The sequence below is a fragment of the Pieris rapae genome, chromosome 12 (assembly GCF_905147795.1).
Source record: "Pieris rapae chromosome 12, ilPieRapa1.1, whole genome shotgun sequence".
NCBI classification, from domain to species: Eukaryota; Metazoa; Arthropoda; class Insecta; order Lepidoptera; family Pieridae; genus Pieris; species Pieris rapae.
The window spans coordinates 9,424,971-9,445,476 of NC_059520.1; the positions used below are offsets into that span (position 1 = coordinate 9,424,971).

A 20,506-nucleotide genomic window follows, 5' to 3' on the forward strand; every position below is an offset into this window, starting at 1 on the left:
TACTTACAAATCAATAAATTAACGAAAGTTATAAAAAATATTTTCCAATTTGAAATTTATTTTCCACGCTCTAAGCCTTGCAATAAAATATTTTAAGTATACATAATTTAGTTGACATGTGGAATTGTGTAAAAACGCACATAAAACGATAGTAAAGGTTACCCACAGACAATAAATAACAGAATAACGGGACACAGACGACACAGAGAAAATAATACTTCTAATCTCATTGCGGTGGCATCTCATATAACGGCAGAACTATCGGAATTTATACATGTAGACTGTATTAAACAGTTTGGAATTAAAAAAACGCTAAGAAACAAACGCTCGTTTTAAATTGTGGACTGATTGTAATCATTCCTATAAATAAATTAGTCAAATTCATAAAAACCTTTATCATTTGAAACCCTTGGGAGTTTTTAAATATAATTAATAATCTAAGTAGAAGTTATCTCTCTTCCTATTTTATTTATTAACATTTAGTTGCACGTGCAGAAATATACAATTGACATTTTTGAATCTGTTTTATTATAGTTTGAAATAGGCAGTATGTGATCGGCCTTCTGTGGCGTCAAAGCTGTCGACTTTTTTGGGTCTAAGTCACACCGCTTTCCTCGTAAACTTTTCATTCACCGTTCGAGCGAATGTTAAATGCGCACATTTAAATAGAGCCCATTGGTGCACAGCCGAACCTACGACCTCAGTGATAAGACTCGCACATTGAAGCAACTGCTGCAGTTTTAATTTTATTTTTACTAATACTACCAAATACATACGTGTTTACCCATTACATTCCAACTGTTTAAATTAATCTGTCAAAATCTGGGTAAGGTCAAACCGGCGAAGACATTACTCGTCTGCTCATTACCGGTTGTGCGAGTGTCGCAACATACTTTGTTTTTAATTTTATACATTTGACTGATAATGACGCGATCAATAAAACGATAAAATTTTATAAATTAGCTTTTCGGGTTTTTGTTTGCGCAATAAACTATGAAAAAAATACATGATTTTAATAACACATTATAAGGTTAGATATTATACTGCGCATTTACTTCTGTACAACTTTTTTTTTCAATTGCCATGCTAACTGTTCGTAGTTGCACCACAAAAATTGGTGTTCCTAAGTCAAGAGGACTTAGGAACACCAATTTTTTCGTGTGTCAGGCATCGTTCTACCCCAAGCCAACTAATATTCAGATTTCTCATAAAACCGCCTTGCCATGTATTAGGCGAAGAAAAATATAATAAAAGTATCTCCTCCTTTGGAGTAGAGACATTTGGGCTTAAAGTGGACCTGGTGCTCTTCTCGCTCAACGAATAAGTATCGCAATACAGCGAGGAAATTAAAATTCAAAAGCAGACAGCGCGCTTGCGAGCCTTCTGACCTAACATAAAAAAATGCAGCCAGCATTGAACCACGCAGGGACCAAAATTTTTAAATTTGTTTTAATTATATATTTGTAATTTTTTTTATTAGTAGGCTGGCATTTATTGTAAATAATGTATATTGTATTAATCAAAGTATTTGAATGTTTAAAAGATAGTTTTACTTCATTGTCTGTTGTGTCTACAACAAGTCGTCATAACACTCATGTTTTTTAAAACAATTGCAACACGATAATATTTAATTTAAACAGTTAAATCTTCTTTTTATTAAATATAATTATTATTGTTTGTAATATTGAAATCATTATGTAATATATTCAATGGCAGTTGATACATATCTTATGATAAGAGTCATTCGGTAACATTGTGTATGAGTCACATCAAATGTACTGGAAATTTGGGTTTTTAATTTTTTAAACCGAGATCATTTATAGGGATATTTAAACAACATATGTACTTTGTTACACCATAAACCGACTTCAAACTTGTACCACGCAATCCCAGTTGCTGCTGCTGTTGGATGACTAGAGAACTTCATTTTTTTTTAATTGAAAATATGGTTACGGAGTACTTGTACTGGACAGAAGGTTTTTTAATTTTTTTTATAGAACAGGGGGCAAACGGGCAGGAGGCTCACCTGATGTTAAGTAATACCGATTATATTATATTCAAACAGTGCATTACGTATATGTATTTTTAATATGTTGCTAATATTTATTATATTGCTAATATAAATGAATGTAACAAAAACATTCACTAACCTTAAAATATAATAACTATTTAACTTTCGTTAACAGGAAGCAAACCGGGAGGAGGCTGATCTGATGTTATGTGATACCGCCGCACATTACCAGGAGGCTCGCAAGTGCGTAACTGGCCTTACAAGAATTGGTACGCTGTTATCTTGAATGACCCTATGTCGAATTGGTTCGGAAATTCAGTGGGCAGCCGGTTCCACATAGACGTGATGTGTGGCCTTAAAAGTATTAGATGTAGTTTAAGACGCTGTCGAATTTTGGGTAAAAGGCAATGATTTTTAATTCTAATAGCGCACATAGCAGGAAAGTCCATTGGTACACAGCTAGGGATCGAATCTACGACCCCCGGTATGAGAGTCACACGAATCCACTAGGCCAACCCTGCCTACGTGTTCGTAACAGTATTCTAATCGTAAGTGTATACAACCTTTACTAAATGTATTATTGATCACATTAGTAGACATTAAGAAATATATCGGAACTTACGGATTGTCATTAACGCTAATCAACTAGTCGACCCGTTAGAAATAATAAAACAATTATTCTATCTAATTAAATCTCGGTGCAATATATCAGTGTTGCCATAAGACACCACCCACGCGCAGCGGCAGAGCCTTACCGACCTGTTTAATTAAAATTAATTATTCGAACTCGAATTGTCCGTTTGAAATTTGTCGTTACGTCGTTTAGTTTGTCGTAAACCGAATACGACTGTGATATATTCGTAAAGACTACAAACTTTATTTCTTATATAGATCGATAGTTCTATGAAGTACGAAAATGTGGTGTTATATAAGATTCTCATTATAATATATAACATTATATGAATAAAATAGAAATAAATTTGTTATGGAATTTACTATTAAGTTTCTTATGCAACCTGTACTAGGTATTTTTTACTTATTATTTACAATGAAAGAAGTTATATTTAAACTCCTGTTTTGTGTAATAAATCCATTCATATAAAAAAAAATCAAATTCGTTTTATTGATACCAGTGCATTTATTCAGTCTTTGTCTTTCTAAAATGTAAAAAAAATCACTAAGATCGCCTGATAGGTGTCGCGATTATTTATAACAATTAAACAAAAAAAAAATCAATCGAAATCAGCTCAGATTTAAGAAGTTTGTTATTAGGAATTAAAAATATTTGAACACCTTATTACAAGGGTTGTCGTATACAAAATCGTTACGATAAAATATAATCTGTCGTATAAACTAAGCTAAGTTATTAAAGTCTTAGGTCACAAACACATACATAAACAATAATTACGCATACATATGCAAAATCAACTTCTCAAATGCCTCTCCCTAAAATATTTAGAGCCTAATTATTTAAATGAAGTCTTAGAAAGTGGTCACTTTGATATAGTGTTGCCATCAGTTTAATTTGATAAAATTCGCGTCATATCGTCATTCTTGGAATTTGTTTATTTAAATAATTATAAATAAACTACTTTTACGCCCAAACCCAATCTCAAACTATTTTTGACCATCTGAGATAGAAATCTTAATCCAAATAAAAGTAGATAAAAGTGTGCCAATAACCAATCGACGGATTGTAATAGCCATCTATTGATACATATTCTAGCTATCCATGGTAGGTCGTATCGGTGCATGTGGATACCCCTTTGTATGAAAATGACAGTTCAACTGTGCCAATATCTTAAGATTTTAACTTACACCAGTTTTTAAAATAATTAAAAAGCTATTTGATATGTTTTAATCACAGACATGTATATTTTAATATAATTTGTACGGTTTAAAACAATCTGAGATTGTGGATTAATTATTGGGTTCGGGCGTAAATGCTTCTGCCAGAGATAGATGATTACGTACGCATCAAGATTTTTTAGGTTTGGGTCATAGATCAAGTGCCTCGCGGCTAATTAAAAATCTAAGTTGGTACCTAGACGGTATATGTAGTTGCTCTGTGCACAATACAGCTATCTTTATTTTTAGTTGAGTTTAGTCATTATTTTATGTTTTTGGTTTAAATTGTCATGTATAAAATAAATTTCGTGTATCTAGAAAACTAATTCTAATTTCTTAAATACGTCTAACTAAAACGTATCAAATAATTTGTAATTTTAAACACAAAAAGCAGCCTTTGTATCACAGGAGAAGCAATGAATACATGCTTATGAGGGCTTGATGTTTCGTATTACATTGCCAGTTTGAACTAAATGAAATTTATTAAACATTCGACACTATTTGACGTAAATTACTATTATTCATTGGTATCTATCAAAGTCTTTATGTGACAGCTTTAGGCCCTCTACTCTCTCTCTTTCTCTTTTAAATTAAGTAAATGGATGAGTAAGGATTTTTAAACATATAATTTGCTTTAAAGTACAAAATGATATTATTTTCCTCTTTCGTTCTTTTTCTGTCTTGTTTTGGCTAATTGGTGATGGAATAGATCAAATTGGCAATTTTATATAATTTTGAATCGCGACATTTTTTCTTACTTACCTTGGAAGATAAAAGCGTCAATGTGGGCGAGGAGTCCTGTGAAACAAAGACAGAAACACCTGCTTAATTTTTTATATTAGTAATTGCTAGTATTTTGAAATGCCAATTTTAGGTACTTAATAAACAAGACTGTATATTGACGTGCTGTATTTATTGCTCTGGTATCTTTTATTAGATATATATAATGGCTTTGTTATTCCAATTTTATGTAATTCCATACATCTTACAATCATTGAAAATTAAATATAATATTTTATTATTGTATGTATATTATATTATACAGTATTTACAATTTTATTTATTATATTTTTTGTATTTATTTATATTTGAATTGTAGTTCTTAAGTAAGGTTTTACGGTTTTTTTAGTTGGTTAAATAGAGACGAAAGCCTAAAACCCAGTGGATCAAAACGGAGGTGACTAATTAACGCCTCATAAGCATGTATTAATTTCTTCTCCTGTGATACAAAGGCTGCTTTTTGTGTTTAAAATTAGAAATTAAACATGTTAAAGATTATTATAGATATCTTGTCTGAATATAGTCTATTATTATTAGATAACATAAAACACAATATATGTTTATAATTACGATAGTACAAAAACCAAGGATGTGACAAAACAAATTGTGTAAATGAATTATTTTATAAACTGGACTTTTAATTATATAATTTAATGAAACAAGATCATTAAGTTCGTAGTTATATTATTAATGATATAATCTTTATATTAGTAAAAATAAATCATCGGCATAACAACCTTTGTAGGTCTGGGATTTAGATTTCTGTATCTGTGTCATGATCAATTGTCAATCTAGTAGGCAAATAGGTGATCAGCCTCCTGTGACACACACCGTCTGTGTCTAAGGCAAGCCGGATTCATTATTGTTCCCTTATTGATCTAGCGAATATTTAATGATCAGATAGAAAGAAAATCCATTGGTGCACAGGTTGGAATCGAACCTGCGATATCAGGGCCAGTCGCACACTGCATGCAACACTCTTCGATAATTAGTAAGTTAAGTTTATTTTACGCACATACTACAACGTACACGGAATGTTCTTGTATAATGTATGTATGCCATTCCAGATTGTTAATTGAAGGACTGGTTAGGCACCGGAGACCGTGTACATGCTTTCAGTCACATTGCTGGGTGAGTCATGGTCATGTGGAAATTCCAGGTATCTCGCGAAGTAACAGGAAAATACTTGCGTAAAATCTTTATTCCGATATATTTTACAAATAATTTTTACTGTCATACTTTAATTTAGATTAAATAGTAATGTTTGTTTGGCGCACAACTGTATACTTATCTAAAATATAAAAATATTACTCCTTTCAATTCATACAAATCGAAGCTAAGTGAATATGTTAGACAAACTTACTTTTGATATAGTTTCTAAAAATTTCTTTTAATTCATATTTCTTTGGTTACTTTTAAGTTTATTGCATCACGGCTATCGTTTTATTGTGATTATTTTGTATATTATTATATATTATTAAGTATTATTCTCATATAAGAGACATTGCTGTCTTTTTTGAGAAATAAAGTCTTAAACCTAAACCTAGGTTTTAAATGTCTAAAAGAGAACCTTTGGGGTGACATAATATATAAAAACGTTATTATATTATGTACATTTTAGCAGTTAAACTTATATATTTAAACTTATATCCTTTAATGGGAAAATTAATTAAATAAATAAAAAAATAATTTAGATTTTTCTATAACATATCTAAGCTCTTGAAACGTTGAGTAATAAATACGCGTTTAATTCATAGGAGGTATGTCGGAACCGTAGCAAGTAGAGATCTGTGGTCTCTGCTCTCTAAGGGACAAGTTAAAACTGCCCACGACCGAAGATCGTTTGGTAATTGTCACGGTGATGCGAGAGAACGGTACTGACGCCACCACAAGAGAAATTTAATGGTTAGCAATGTGGACAACCTAACCCAAACCTTACCTAAACCTTTTCAGCTGCTAAGCGTTTTGATTTTATAAAAAGTGATTGGTTTTCTTTTTAATTATCACAAATTTAGATTTAGGTTGTCCACGCTATTTCATGACCGTAGCAAGTGGTGACTCGTGGTCTATGCTGTAACAAAGTACCGTACTGTAAAGACATGATGATAATAGGACGATTCAAAGACCAACAACAAAGACAAGCAACCGACGAGGATGCATGATGAAGCGAGACATATCAGACTGAAGCAATTGGAGATAGTGGTATCTCCAATTGCCCATAACTTTGATTACAAATAAATTATTAATTTAATGAAAATATTTTAATGTACACAAACAAAACATGTTCTATCGCGTTACAAACGATGATTACAAAAAAGCGCTCGACAAAAAACGATAAATCGCATGCGCCAAATCTGCCTTTCTTAAATTATGCTGTCATGGTGAACTATAATGCAATTGGATCTTGAAAAATATACTAAAATCAATTTTAATTCCAGTGATTAGGGTTTGGAATTGTATGTAGCCCGTTTGGACTAGACGCATGTACCTGCGCAAGGTGACCGGGAAAGGGCACGAGGCTGCCCTTGCGCACCCTATCCCTATCTGTCTCACTTGCTCGGATTCGCGTGCATTGTTCACTAAAATGACCAGCTTTGGCGCTAGGGTTGTGGCTATGTCGATAAAATATATGTTAAACCGAAATTGTCACTTTCTGATTTAGTTATTATTTGATACGAAATATTGGCGCGTTTGACGCAATGAATAGTAGACTGGGACGGCTAATGGCAACTTGTATCTCGCTGGTATATACGTTTTAAGTTTCTCATGTAAATAAAATACATCTTTAAACATTATGCAAAAAACATCCAAGTGTCAAATTTGAAGAGTCCAGTCCTATTAATAAAATCTTCTGATTTTTACAATCACCTTTGTCGCAAAGTGTTCTTTAAACAAAAAATTTTATTCTACAAAGATTTCTATGTTTACTAAAATTTCAACTAACTCCTCCTTTTGAAGTTAAGTAAACGAATTATCGATATCGAAAAAACTAGCAATCACTATTAGCCTTAAGCCAAAAATCACCTCAGACAACAATGTGTACAAGGACAGGTGCTACATTAGGTAATATTCACACTGAACGATCTCTGTATGATTTCATGTTTAAAATATGAGACAATGCGCTAATCCCCGTTTGTGATAATAGACCTTGTATCGAAATTGCTCAAAACCCAATTATGCTGTACGTTTGATACGATAATGACCGTATGTAAATGAGTAATCGTACAATTACGGCAAAAAAACCGTCTGAATCATACCGCGATTTGCGAAATATTTATTTAAATTCGTTCTCAATGTTCGTCTGCAAGAAATAAGGTTCTTATTCAAACTGTTAAATGTTAACAGATGGAGCAATTGTTTTGATAACTTTAGGTATATTATTCTTTATAAATATTTTATAATTAGATAAAAACATGCAAACGTTGGTTTGCCAGATAAATATCATAACAGTTATATCGCTATTAAAATGGATTACAATTAAAGGGTTCTCATATATATTGTTGCCATAATAAATATAAGTTTTTTTTTATATTCTAAGTTTCTTTGTTTTGGATAAGCTTATAAACTTAACAATTATGTTACACGGATAAAAATACAAGTAAGAAGTCCGTAGCTTCGTCGTTCTTTGGATCTTTGTATCTTGTAACATGGGCGAAAGTACTTAACTTTTAATTACAATACAAGTTTTTTTAATTTGTTATAAATTACACCTGGCTAGTCATATTAATTTAAAAATGTTTGACTTCCAATATAACCTGGAGATTTAAAAAATAGTTAACGACCAGAGAAAAACAATTGCATAACAATCGGCCAAGCCGGGTATATAATATGCAATGCATAGGCAATATACAGATATATAATAATTAATTCATAAAAAAAACATACACTTTCAGATTCTTCATTCAGGGCGATTAAATAATAAGGTTATATATTGAATTTGACATTTTGCTATGCCATCTCATAGAGACTACGCTTTTCCGGAACCTTCGTACTAAATATAAAAAAATCAGTTTCAGGAGTACAATGAATACTAAAAAAATACTCATATTGAATCAGCTATCTTCGAGTTTTGCGCATGGCAACATATTTTGCGATTCAATTTTATTTACATAGATTTATTTTCTACTATTCTTCAACGGACACCAGCTACTTACTGAATACTAATACATAATACCTTCAGGACGTACTAAAGAAGGGACAAGTTAAAAAGTACCCACACGAGAGTATTTCTGGGCTGTAGCATGTGGAAATCCTTCGGAAAATGGCGTGAAATTCAAAATTAAAAATATTTTTTACATAACACAATGTACACTTATGCACGTAAGTTACATTCTTCTAATTTTACGTTTACTGCCAGTTCTCAAATCAAGGGCGTTAAACGATCGAAAAAGCAATAAAAAATAGTGATGATATAAATCAATAGAATGATTTGTATTTTTCTGACTGACATATTAAATATTAATGAATTAAAATAATAGGATAGATTTCAGAAATTCTTGATTAAAGATTGCTTTTATACCTCAGTAACAAAGGCTATATTTATTTCATATAAAATAGTATGTTCATAGTAAATGTTCTGCAAAAATAACTTTAAATAAATGATGAGAAGGCCGCAAGTAGGTCACCTCGTGGTGTCACCAAGTTTAATTAGATCAGGCTTCATTTAGCCCCGATTCACTTCACAATTACAAAACTATTTACGGATTTTTAATTGGAATTCTTTCCAACTGGCAACCCTTTTCAAACTTGCACCAATTAAGAGTTTTATAGTGTTTATATCACACTTTATCTGGCTTAATTCTAAAGGTTAAACCGCTTCTAAAAATTAAATGAAACTGATTACACTGTTTTAACTCTATTTCCCTATAAACAGTGGAATTTTATTACATTTAATTTTAAAAACTAAGCAAACTATCACTTCTTTGACTTGGTATGTAATGATTACATTAGGGTTGCCTGGAAGAAATCGCTTGTAAGCGATAAGGCCGCCCTTTGCCTTATATCTTTTGTAACTGTTATTTTTATTTTTGTTATGTGTGTTTTTGTATAGGCGATAAAGGATAAATAAATAAATAAATATGTATAAGGTCTTTGGATGATTCCCTGGTGAAAAGGATATGAACGCACCCACTTGGGTGTCCTTGTGCTGTGATGACTGCCCTATTGGCCCTTTTATCCATTAAAAAAAGAACATCGTTATCATATTTGGTATATAGGAGGCAGACGTATTTCAGTGCCTGCCAGACTGAAACAAATGACCGGGAATCCAGGTTTTCAAGTGTTTAGCCGCGAAAACGCCAGATGAAAATATAAATTAACGCAATAAAAGCGAATCAAGTTGAATTGCGAATAAAAAAGATGTTTTTTGGCGCAAGCGCATCCACCTGTCGCTCGACATGTGCAGATTTAGCACAATTTTTATATTATTTTTACTTAATTTTCTGAAAGGATCAATTTTGATGAAGTATTGTATTTTTGCCTACTTGATCAACGATATAAGAACGGTTCATTCAGAAACAAATGAAAGATTTAATAGCACATAATATATTCGTTCTTAGTTCCGTCTAATTTAAAGAACAGTTATGTTATGATCTTTACCACTTTTGAGAAAAAAGCTTTTAAATACAGTATTTATTTATTTTTTTATTTTGTACTCCTACAGCTAACATAAATTATATATAATAGCAAACAAATACACTGAGAATATAGCCACAGATGGAATACATGATACATTATATAACAAAAAGATTTATGAAAGGGAACAAACAAACAAAGTATTTAATACCATTAACTAACTGTGATTAAAATTAATTAATTAAGCCTAAATTGGTTGTGTTGTGTAATGGTGTAAAAGTGTTGGTGTGTACGTGATGGTGTGTATGTGGGGCGTGCTTATGATGTAGATGATTTTGCGCTATGTATATTCTTAATACATTTTTAACAATATTCTTAACCTAAATAAAATAAATCAGTGGCACTACAACCTTTTCAGGTCCGAAGCTCAGATTTCTGTCTATTTCATGATCATTTGTTAACCTAAAAGACGAGTAGGTGATGAGCCTGACAAAGGCCAAGTTTTTGAGTCTAAAGCCTTTCGATAGGTTTCCTTACGATGTTTTCCTCCACTGTTCGAGGGAAAGTTAAATGCGGACATGGAAAGAAAGTCCATTGGTGTATAGCCGGGGGATCGAACCTAATAATGAGGATACCTGAAGCCACTAGGCCAACCCTGATTAACTTACATAGTGATCAGTAATTGCAAGAGAGAAAAAAGAAATATCTGCAGATATTTCTACGAATAAGCAGATCTTAAAAATGAAATTATAACGTGTGTACTTTATGTGTACTTTACAAAGTAATTGTTCCTATAATTTGTCCACAAGCAGAATAATCCCAAAAGTTACACCATAATTTGTAATAGACTTCCCGAAAATATTGTAATTTGTTTTATTTTAATTATTAATAACCATTTATTCATTTCAATACATTAAAGCAATAAAAAAATATAATTATTGTAGTTAATTCTAATATACCTAAATAACTAAGTAACCTTAAAATGTAATAATTAAAATATATTATTATTTTATTTATTATATGTGTATGTTTAGATAGCCGGTAACAAGTGATTACATAATTATTATTATTGTATAAGTGCACGACCTTCGACGAAGGGCAGACCTCGAAATTCTTCCATTTGTCTCTCTTCGCCACTATTTTCAAATATTTCCCAGCTATCTCTTTTATTTCATCTGCCCAGGTTACTGGTGGCGACACCTTTTTTATGACTTTATATGCAAAGCCATTTCTAGCATTAATATGACAGAATCAATGTAATTCCTATTTTCCCGTCACTTGAAGTACGAGTGTAAAATTGCTTTGTACACTGAACGAGTAATCGTGGTTAGGCGTGTATGACCGCACCTAATATATTGCGAAAAACTTAAGGTCAGATGTAATTATAAGTTGCTTTTTGTCTAAGGTCAATTGTCTGGTTTAACCTCATCGAAAATATTGAGTTACATGTACCTCCCATAGATGTAAGCAAAAAGTAGTCTGTGTTTATTCCTTCCATATTTGTCTATTATTTTTTTAGTAAAACGTTGTGATGCGCGCAGGGATTGTATTATGCGTTTGTTAATATTATTTTCGACTTTCCGATACTTTACACCATAAATGGCAACTTTAAGGTTTTACGAGTCACTGGGGTAAATAGAAAATTCAAGCAAATATTAAGAGTTTGGTTCGTATGGCATGGCGTTATGCATGCATTACATTGCTGTATTGAGACAGTTATTCGGTGAGCGAGGGAAGTTCTCTGGGGTCACCGGTACTATCTACCAGGTGCCAACTCAAAACCGCTTATGTCTGAATATATTATTATGTATGCAATGTTATAAATTTATTAAAAAATATTGTTATACTTCTTTCCATAATGGTCAAATCACGGTCCAAAAACCTTCACTGGCAAAACTGTTCCTTCATTTTTTGTTTTCATTAGCCGTACATAATAGTGTAGGAGCTCGGCCCTAACATTTTAACTTTAGAGACATTATTTATCTAATTCGAATAAGTATTTCCTATATATTTCAAATTTTACATAAGCTGTGATAAAAAAACAACAGAAGTTTTGTTAAAACTTTTTCTAATTTTTTCTACATATAGGTAATGTGTATTTTTAAATTAAGAATAATTAATTCGTTAAATAAGGTAGAATAATTTAATAATATATTACAATAAATCAACAATTTATATTTCCATGCATTGTGTAAGATAAATAAACAATACAAATTATATAACATTCATAAATAAATCCCAGCACAAAAATTTAGTAACAAAACTCTTGGACTATCTCTGGCTACGTCTGCGCTCAAGGACGCCCGCTTTGAAAGTGACCCAATGCACTACATCCCTGCTCTGGTCTGGATTAGCGCGCCAAATTGCAATTGTTATTCCCAGAAGTGCCGTTAACTTTGTGTTCTTTTTTTAAATTTTCGATATATTGTGGTCAGAGGTAAAAAAGTTTTTATTATTGCGTCTGCATTTCGTTAATAATAGTCTTATACGAATTCCACAGACTAATTTAATGATTTTAAGTAGATAATTTTATTCAGATACTACATGTAACAGACTTGTATATAGAATCATTGTTTGTATTTTTTTCATCAATAATTTTATAATGTCTTAGAAGACCAGGCATACCAGTTTAAAATACCGAATGCTTAAAATCTAGTTAGAAACACTCTTATATGAAAATTAATATTATTAATTATATTTATTGTTATTTGTAAAAAGTTAAATCTAATAGAAGATAGTTCTTTTAAGACATTAAACCAACGATGTTTTTTCTCTTATTAATTAAGTCTATGAATAAAAGCGAAACATCACTAAATGTGATTTCTATCAAAATCCAAATGGTTCTAGAATCTGAATGTTACTATTCTAATATGAATTTCCGCCTATATCAATAATAGGTAGGCAGGACTAAAAAAGATAAGTGATACCGCCAATGGATACTGTCAAAACCAGAGGGCTCGCGAGTGCGTTGCCGGCCTTTTTTCTAAGCCAAAATTTCCTGTATTACATTCCGATATTATCTTCCTGAGCACTGATGAATTACGCACAGAAGGAAAATGTACAGGTTCACGGGAAATTGATTATTAATGCATTTAAACATGACAAATTATACTACAAAAAGTGTGCTTTACATTCTTTAATTTTGTACAAAGATTTATCAAAATTCTACCTACATTCAAAGGATAAGTATCAAATACTTTTTTATTAAAGGGACTGGCACTTCGACCAGTAACAATAAGTTGGGTCGAACTTTTTAGACGCGATTTTGACAGATGACTCTGATCTGTGGTCTTCGGCGCGAATTTTAAATTACGAACGACGATTTAATGGAAAAAGATATACTACACTAAGTTCATTATTTTTTACAGTTGTTTTATTTTGTGTAAAAAAGGCGCCAATTCTGTTGTCAACTGTCAAAATTAACATCTGGAAAATAGTTTTGCGAGGACAGTGATATTTCTCATAAATATCTGCTAGGTCTAGCTGGTTTCTATTTCCAAACAGTGAACCCTAAACTTTAGAAACTTATGTGCGGGCGCATCATATAATTTATCTCGCCGTTCACCTAATGACCACATATTAGCATAAAACGATAATATTGCAATTGCGTCGCTTCAAATCTCCGAACTAGATTGAATTTTCTCATATTTAATCTGTTTAAATGTATTTATTAATACCACAGACGCAATATTCAAGATCAAACCGCGATTTGCTGTCAAGTTATAAGCAATTAATGTACCAAAACAGATCACTAGAATTAATTTGAATTAATTGTTTATTTTAAATTTGTTATTAAAGCTTTTTGTCAAACCACTCCAACGCTAAATACAGTTTATAAGTAAAATATTTTGTTTTACGATTAAGGCCTGTTAAAGGTCAGTTTGAATAATTATGCGTGCAAATTTGATTTAAAAAGCAAACATCTAAATGTGACATTAAAGTACCTGAATGTTCAATAAGGCTGCATCCGCCATCGTGGGAATGAATACATATACTTGTAAATTATATTTTTTATTTCGTTACGTAAATAAATAGAATTGTAGTAGGCCCGATATAGGCGAGCGACTTAAAATTTGATTTAATAAATCTAACGACTTTGTTTTATAAATTTGTTTTATTTATAAATAAATTTATTTCTTCGTTAAACAAAACTAATTTAAATTCCATAGTCTGTGGTAGGTAAAGCCTTTCATCATATTATCATGATTAAGTAAATTTGTTTTTATTGTTATCATTTAGTGTTTTCTTATTGCCGTTTGGTCTCTCTCTTCATTTGGCAGAACATTTCTGACCGTCGTGGTCAGCAAGGAACGCGGCAGACTATTTGCTTTCAAGGGTTTCTGTTCAGAGCCTCTTATGACAGTGTATAGTTTTGAGGACGATGAGGCTTTCCCTTGATCGCTCCATCTGATTTGTGAACAGCCACGTGGTGTTTTGCTTTCTGTGTTACAAATCACGATCAGTTTCTCCAAGTTCTCATCGCCCTAGCAAGACAGGCGAGTCCAAATGTGGAGTTTGATCAGGATCGAAGAATTCGTGCCCGTAGGTGCGCGTGCGCGGTGGTAAATACTAATTATAAAGAGTTTGGTTTAGTAACTTGCGAGTACTGCGGTAAAGGCTGATCACTGCTGATGCTGTCAAGTAAAGCGTCGTAATTGCAGTTCCTTGCAATTTCCTTCTAAAACAAAAACATGACGAGTAAAAAGAGTGGTGGATAGAATATTATCAGTGTTCCTCTTCACGGTCTTGATTTGGGAACTGTTAGTTTATATTAATTTCGATTTTCCTAATTTCATATTGACGTTTATAAGTACCCAATATAAATACATAAATTGATTTTTTTATCAGATCCACCTGACGTAGACACTGACCTATCGATAAATATAACCAGTGTCCAACTTATAAAAATTTTTGTTCACCAAAAGTCGTTAATCGTTCGTGTATATCTGCCTAAATCTAAGAGCATCTTACACATTCTACTTATTTTGAATATTTGGAACAATAATCTTTATGTGTCTGCTTTTAATGTCGTTGTGGCGACATAGCTAATTAGATTTTTTAAATAACATATTTAGCAGGATAAAAATCTCGCGAGGTCTCGACTATGATGTCATGTACACATCTGTAGAAACTGTTAGATTATATGGCTTTATCAACATTTACGCAGAAGACATGGTAACAAAGAGCATCGTTTATAAAATATAGGCACTTATATACTTCAATAGGCATTAACATCAAACATGATCGTGGTCAAACATCTATTTATTTATTTTTTTAAAGTATCTAAGGTATTTTCAACAAAAAATTACAGTATTTACAATATTTTAAATAGTAGTAATAATAATAATTAAAAATTAATATACAAAAAATTAAAACAAAAGTAAATTTGGGTCCCCGTAGCAGCCCACCTAAATAATGCTGGCAGCATATCCTCCCTATATTTTGGAGTTTATTTGTTCAGCGAGGAAAGCGCCAGCCCTGAGGTCAGCAGTACTACCTACCAAACGCTATCTTTAATTAATTAGCTACTGTGCACTTGAACCCCAGTGGCTTTATGTTTTGTTGTGTAAAGTTGATTATAATTGAGCACCTACGTATACATACGCTTCTTCAATAGACATAAAATAATCGTGGTCATTTGCCTCGTTAGTAATTATCACTTACGATAGCCACATCAATAAATAGGTCACATAAAAATTAACAATAAATATTTCCTTGAAACAGTTCAAACAGAGGTCAAATATTAAAGAGATCATTGCAATAAATAATAATTTGATAGCCTCTCAAATATTCCGCAATAAATATGGAGATTCATTAATCTCACGCTTCCGGTGCGATATTACCTATACTACATTGGAGTACATTTACTTGATTTATTTATATTTATTTCACACGAGCAGTGTTAGCGTATGTAATATAATATAGAGGATGGTATATGTTCCTTCAAATTAAAGAGATCCTTTGGCAAGATCCCGCTGTTAGTGAGTCTTAGTGGGACAGTGGGGCTTTTGTACAAATAACCCACTGCCTTAATACATTTTCCTTCTTTAAAATATACAATGGAAAGTTGGTCCTCCTCCAAACTAAAGGAAGTACCTACTGGCCAAAGTACGTAGATAGTATCAATAGCCACTTCTTGTTCGTATCTATAACTCTCTCCTTTGTAACATTTATTATGGTATTTGCTTATCCTTCACACATATGCCTTTTAGTATCAATTTAATAATGGAAAACAAACCGTGAACTGGAAGACACTAGTGGTTAAGGTCGAGAAACTTCTCTGTATACAATTGTTTAGCGGTTGGAATAACTTTTCGGCCATTTTCATACCTTAGGTAATATGTATGATATTTAAAGATATTTTGAAAAACGTATATAAAATCACATGTTGTTTCTCTAATTATTTCAGGTAATTGATTAATAGTTCATGGCTTTGTTTTTTTTATATATTTTGTTGTTGGAGGTATAATTAGTATGATTTTTTTTTGTATAATATTTACAGAAAATTTTAGAAATATGTCTTCAGCTTTCAACATGCGACCCTTATCACTGAGGCCGTAGGTTTGATTTCCGTCTGTGCATAAAGTCCATTTATTCAATATACTATATACTTTCTATATGCGCATTTAACATTTAACCCAAAAAGTCGACTGCGCAGGCACAGGAGGCTGATCACCTACTTGCTTATTAGATTGACAAATCATCATGATATAGATCAACATTATTTGTTTTAAGTTCGTCTCTGATACCATCATTTTCGACACAATCTCGTAGCCATATATTTGACAGTCTGTCAGGATATGTAATACCGTCTCTTGAGATACCGTCTCTGCAATACTCAAGTCTCAGCCATCTCAACATTTTGTCTAACTCTGATTTCACGTAAATTTAGTTATTAATTAGTTTTAAGATTTTTTGTTTAAAAACTTTGGTTGGAATAAATCTATGATTATTTCAGCAACATATTGTAGCTTCATTGATTATTATTAAGATTCGATTCATATTATTAGTATTAACGTCATAGGGCAAACCCGATACTTTTACTTTTCTAAAAAAAACCGTAACATTTAATTATTTTTTTAGTTCCGACGTAATTGGTTAGTTCAAATTGCTTATTCAGGTAACAGGTGCAAACAAAATGGCTTCACAGAACATCTTGTGTACAAGCCAATATTATTATATGATTTATATTAATAAGTAATCCTAGTATAAAAAATATTGTATGTCAGAATTAACATTATCACTAGACATCAAGCGAAAATTTTACCTTTTTCTATTAGGTATTGTTTATTATATTATTAATAAAGACAACACCAAGAAACAACTTAATGTAAAAAAGAATTAATTGTATTATTAGCTCTTTAATTTTGTATAAATCAATTGGATTAGTTTCGTTCAATGGTAGACAACTAAACAGTTTTTGTGTGGCAATACGAGAGGACAATTTCTGAAACAAAACACGATCAAATCTCCATTGTAAGGCAATAATTATTTGTACTATGGCAACATTTTTTTACAGATGCTACCACATGCCGCATAGACAATGACATCCATTATCCCTGACAGTGCGCTCATTACCGCGTTTTTGCGTCTGGTATTGTTCGGGCGCGTCTACCTGTGCCATATCGAGATCGAGTCTGGAATCTCACTTATTGTTATTCCATCCCTTACCGGCTTTGTAAACGAGCGTTTAGTTACCGAACACGCGTTTGGGGTTATAATTGTTTAGAAATATTAAGTATTAATTGTCGTTTGTTCAATGTTAAATGTCACTTTTCTTTTTATTTTTGTCTATTAATGTACTTACTTATGTTTTCTGTTTCATATATGTTGTTTATCTATGTTATTTGTTTGTGTTTGTTTATTGCCTAAAATTTATATTTTACAATATGTACGTTAGCTGTAATATTACTAATAAACAAACAATTTTTCATGTTATTTACATAATTTGACATCTCTATTGCCTATAGGACTTTAGAAGTCCTGTAACAGGTCACCAGCCTTCCATCGCTATCAGAAAATATACAAAATGATTAGATACTATGACAAAACAAAAGTAATATGTTAAATACACTAAGGTGTAACTTGCTATAGTGATAGCAATTATTAATACTACGTTATTTATACGAGTACTGAGACATCGGAATTCAATTTAGTTTTGTCGTACGAAGACGCTATTTGTAATGGTAATAGATGATTGACATTTATCTGACATTACTATGTGTTACAATTTTGAAATAGCCAGTAGATTGTTTTATACTATAGATATAAAAATAGTATCTATAAAGATAGCATCTTACATTACCAGAGCTAACGGTTTTGATAGTGAAAGAAAACATCGAGAGGGAACGGGCTTGCCTTAGACATAAAAAGTCAACAATGTGTGTCAGGCACATGAGGCTGACTTTCTTGCCTATTAGATAGCCAAATCATGAAACAGATACAGAAATCTAAGACCTTAAAAGGTTGATTTATTTTTCACCACAACAAAAACTCCTCGTTTACAAGCACACCCATTTTTACTTACAATTTTGCCGACAATTTCTAATGGATAAAAAATTGTGCAAGTCATTTGACATTTTGAAGTAACTTAAAAGTATGAATAGAAATCGTTTTTAAAGTAATTTTAGGTTTGTTTATATATAGTTTAGTTTATATAGGTGATAGGCAAACTTTATTTCATGTCTGTTTCGATGGTTCACAGAACAATGTCAAAGTGGCTTCATAAATCAACTGCAAACCAAAATTCGCTTCTAAATATATATTTTTTCAACTTGGGGCTGGGCAAACCAAGTAAAAATGGTATGTCGAATTATTTGGCACTTTCCTTTAGTGAGACTCAAAATCTCTTTGGGTGTGGCAACTATAAGTGTGCAAATGAAATTAAAACTATGTATCTTTAAAACAGTTTGAACGTTACTGCTGGGTTAGGACAGGTGTGTGTGTTTTAATGTATTTAAAAAAAATGGTGCTACCTTTTTAGGTCCGTGCCTCAGATTTCTGTATCTCTTTCATGATTTGTCAAAGTCAATTAATGATAAAATGCAATTTTTGGATCATTCAGCATTCTTTACGATGTTTTCCTTCACCGTTCGAGCGAATGCTAAATACGCACATAGACAGAAATTATATTGGTGCACAGCTGGGAATCGAACCTACGACCTAAGGGATGAGAAACACACTGTCGCCACTAGGCCAACATCTACGTGATCACAACATATTTGAAGAATACTTTAACATTCATTTTACATTTTCGTTAAATTATCACTAACATGATTCATGGGAAGATTCCTTTAGCACAAAGTCTCATCTTCCTACATTAAAAGAGGAGGTAATAATTGTGGGAAGAAGTAGAGAATATTACAAATAAATACACTAAAACTATACCCATACAACACTCCTAATAAAATTCCGTATATTCAGTTCGGGTTGTTTTTTTGTCAATTAAAATTTACCGAGGGACCTCAGGTACCCGTAAGTCAAATACGATTAACTCTTTTTTGTCTCATATCTGAGATAACGGATGGAATTTAAATTGTAACATACCGGAATTTGGATTTATACTTGTTACATTATTTGTAAAGAGCTTTGCAGAAAGGTTTGCATTATTCACCGACTTGGGTATGGACGGTAAATTTTTAAAGATATATGCGTAACCCATAAGCATATATCTCATACTCCACACATATATTATGTGCCTACCTATTCCATCGAAATCGAATCGAAATTAGAGAACCTTGCTATTTTTGTCACACGCCATATTTTTAACCCAAGGAATCAACCATGGGCACAAAATCTGTTATTCATTCAAAAAGAACTACTACAGAATGTTACCCATAGAGCCATCTTCAAATACCCCTAAACCCTTAGCTATTATTACGAACTTTCTACGCCCTAAAATACCTCTAAATATATGTATCTCCTAAAAAATATCTTGAAGTGAAGGAAAGCTCAAAGTTGGCTTTTTCGCTAGGGTGTTACATTTACATGTTTCATACAGTATTAACATTTAAATGAGGTCTAAAGTCTAATCGTTATTCTATTGTCTCTGTTAAAATGTGCACATAGAAAGAATGTCAAATGGTGCAAAGCCTGTGACCCTGGGGATTGAACCTGTGACCTCAGGTATGAGAGTCGCACGCTTAAGCCACTGTTCATGGTTTCAGTTAGTATTCCGGTATTTCACAAATATTAGATTTCACAGTATAGTGATTCGCAACTAGAATGTGTTTAAAATATATTAGGTTTTAAATTGACGCAATCATTATCTACCTACTTAGGATCCTTCAAAAG

At 32.0% G+C, this 20,506-nt stretch overlaps 1 protein-coding gene across 13 annotated transcripts in view; it reads right to left on the reverse strand.

Moving 5' to 3' along the window:
* LOC110997819 (voltage-dependent L-type calcium channel subunit beta-2) overlaps positions 1-20,506 on the reverse strand; it is a 121,867-nt gene that overhangs the window by 39,595 nt on the left and 61,766 nt on the right. The window contains exon 1 of one of the 13 annotated variants that reach the window (XM_045630357.1): positions 4,622-4,656. The exons of the other annotated variants lie outside the window; for them this stretch is intronic. The gene's annotated coding sequence lies outside the window, so the exon portion shown is untranslated. Of the gene's footprint in view, positions 1-4,621; positions 4,657-20,506 lie in introns of those variants that run through there. 13 annotated transcript variants of the gene reach the window in all.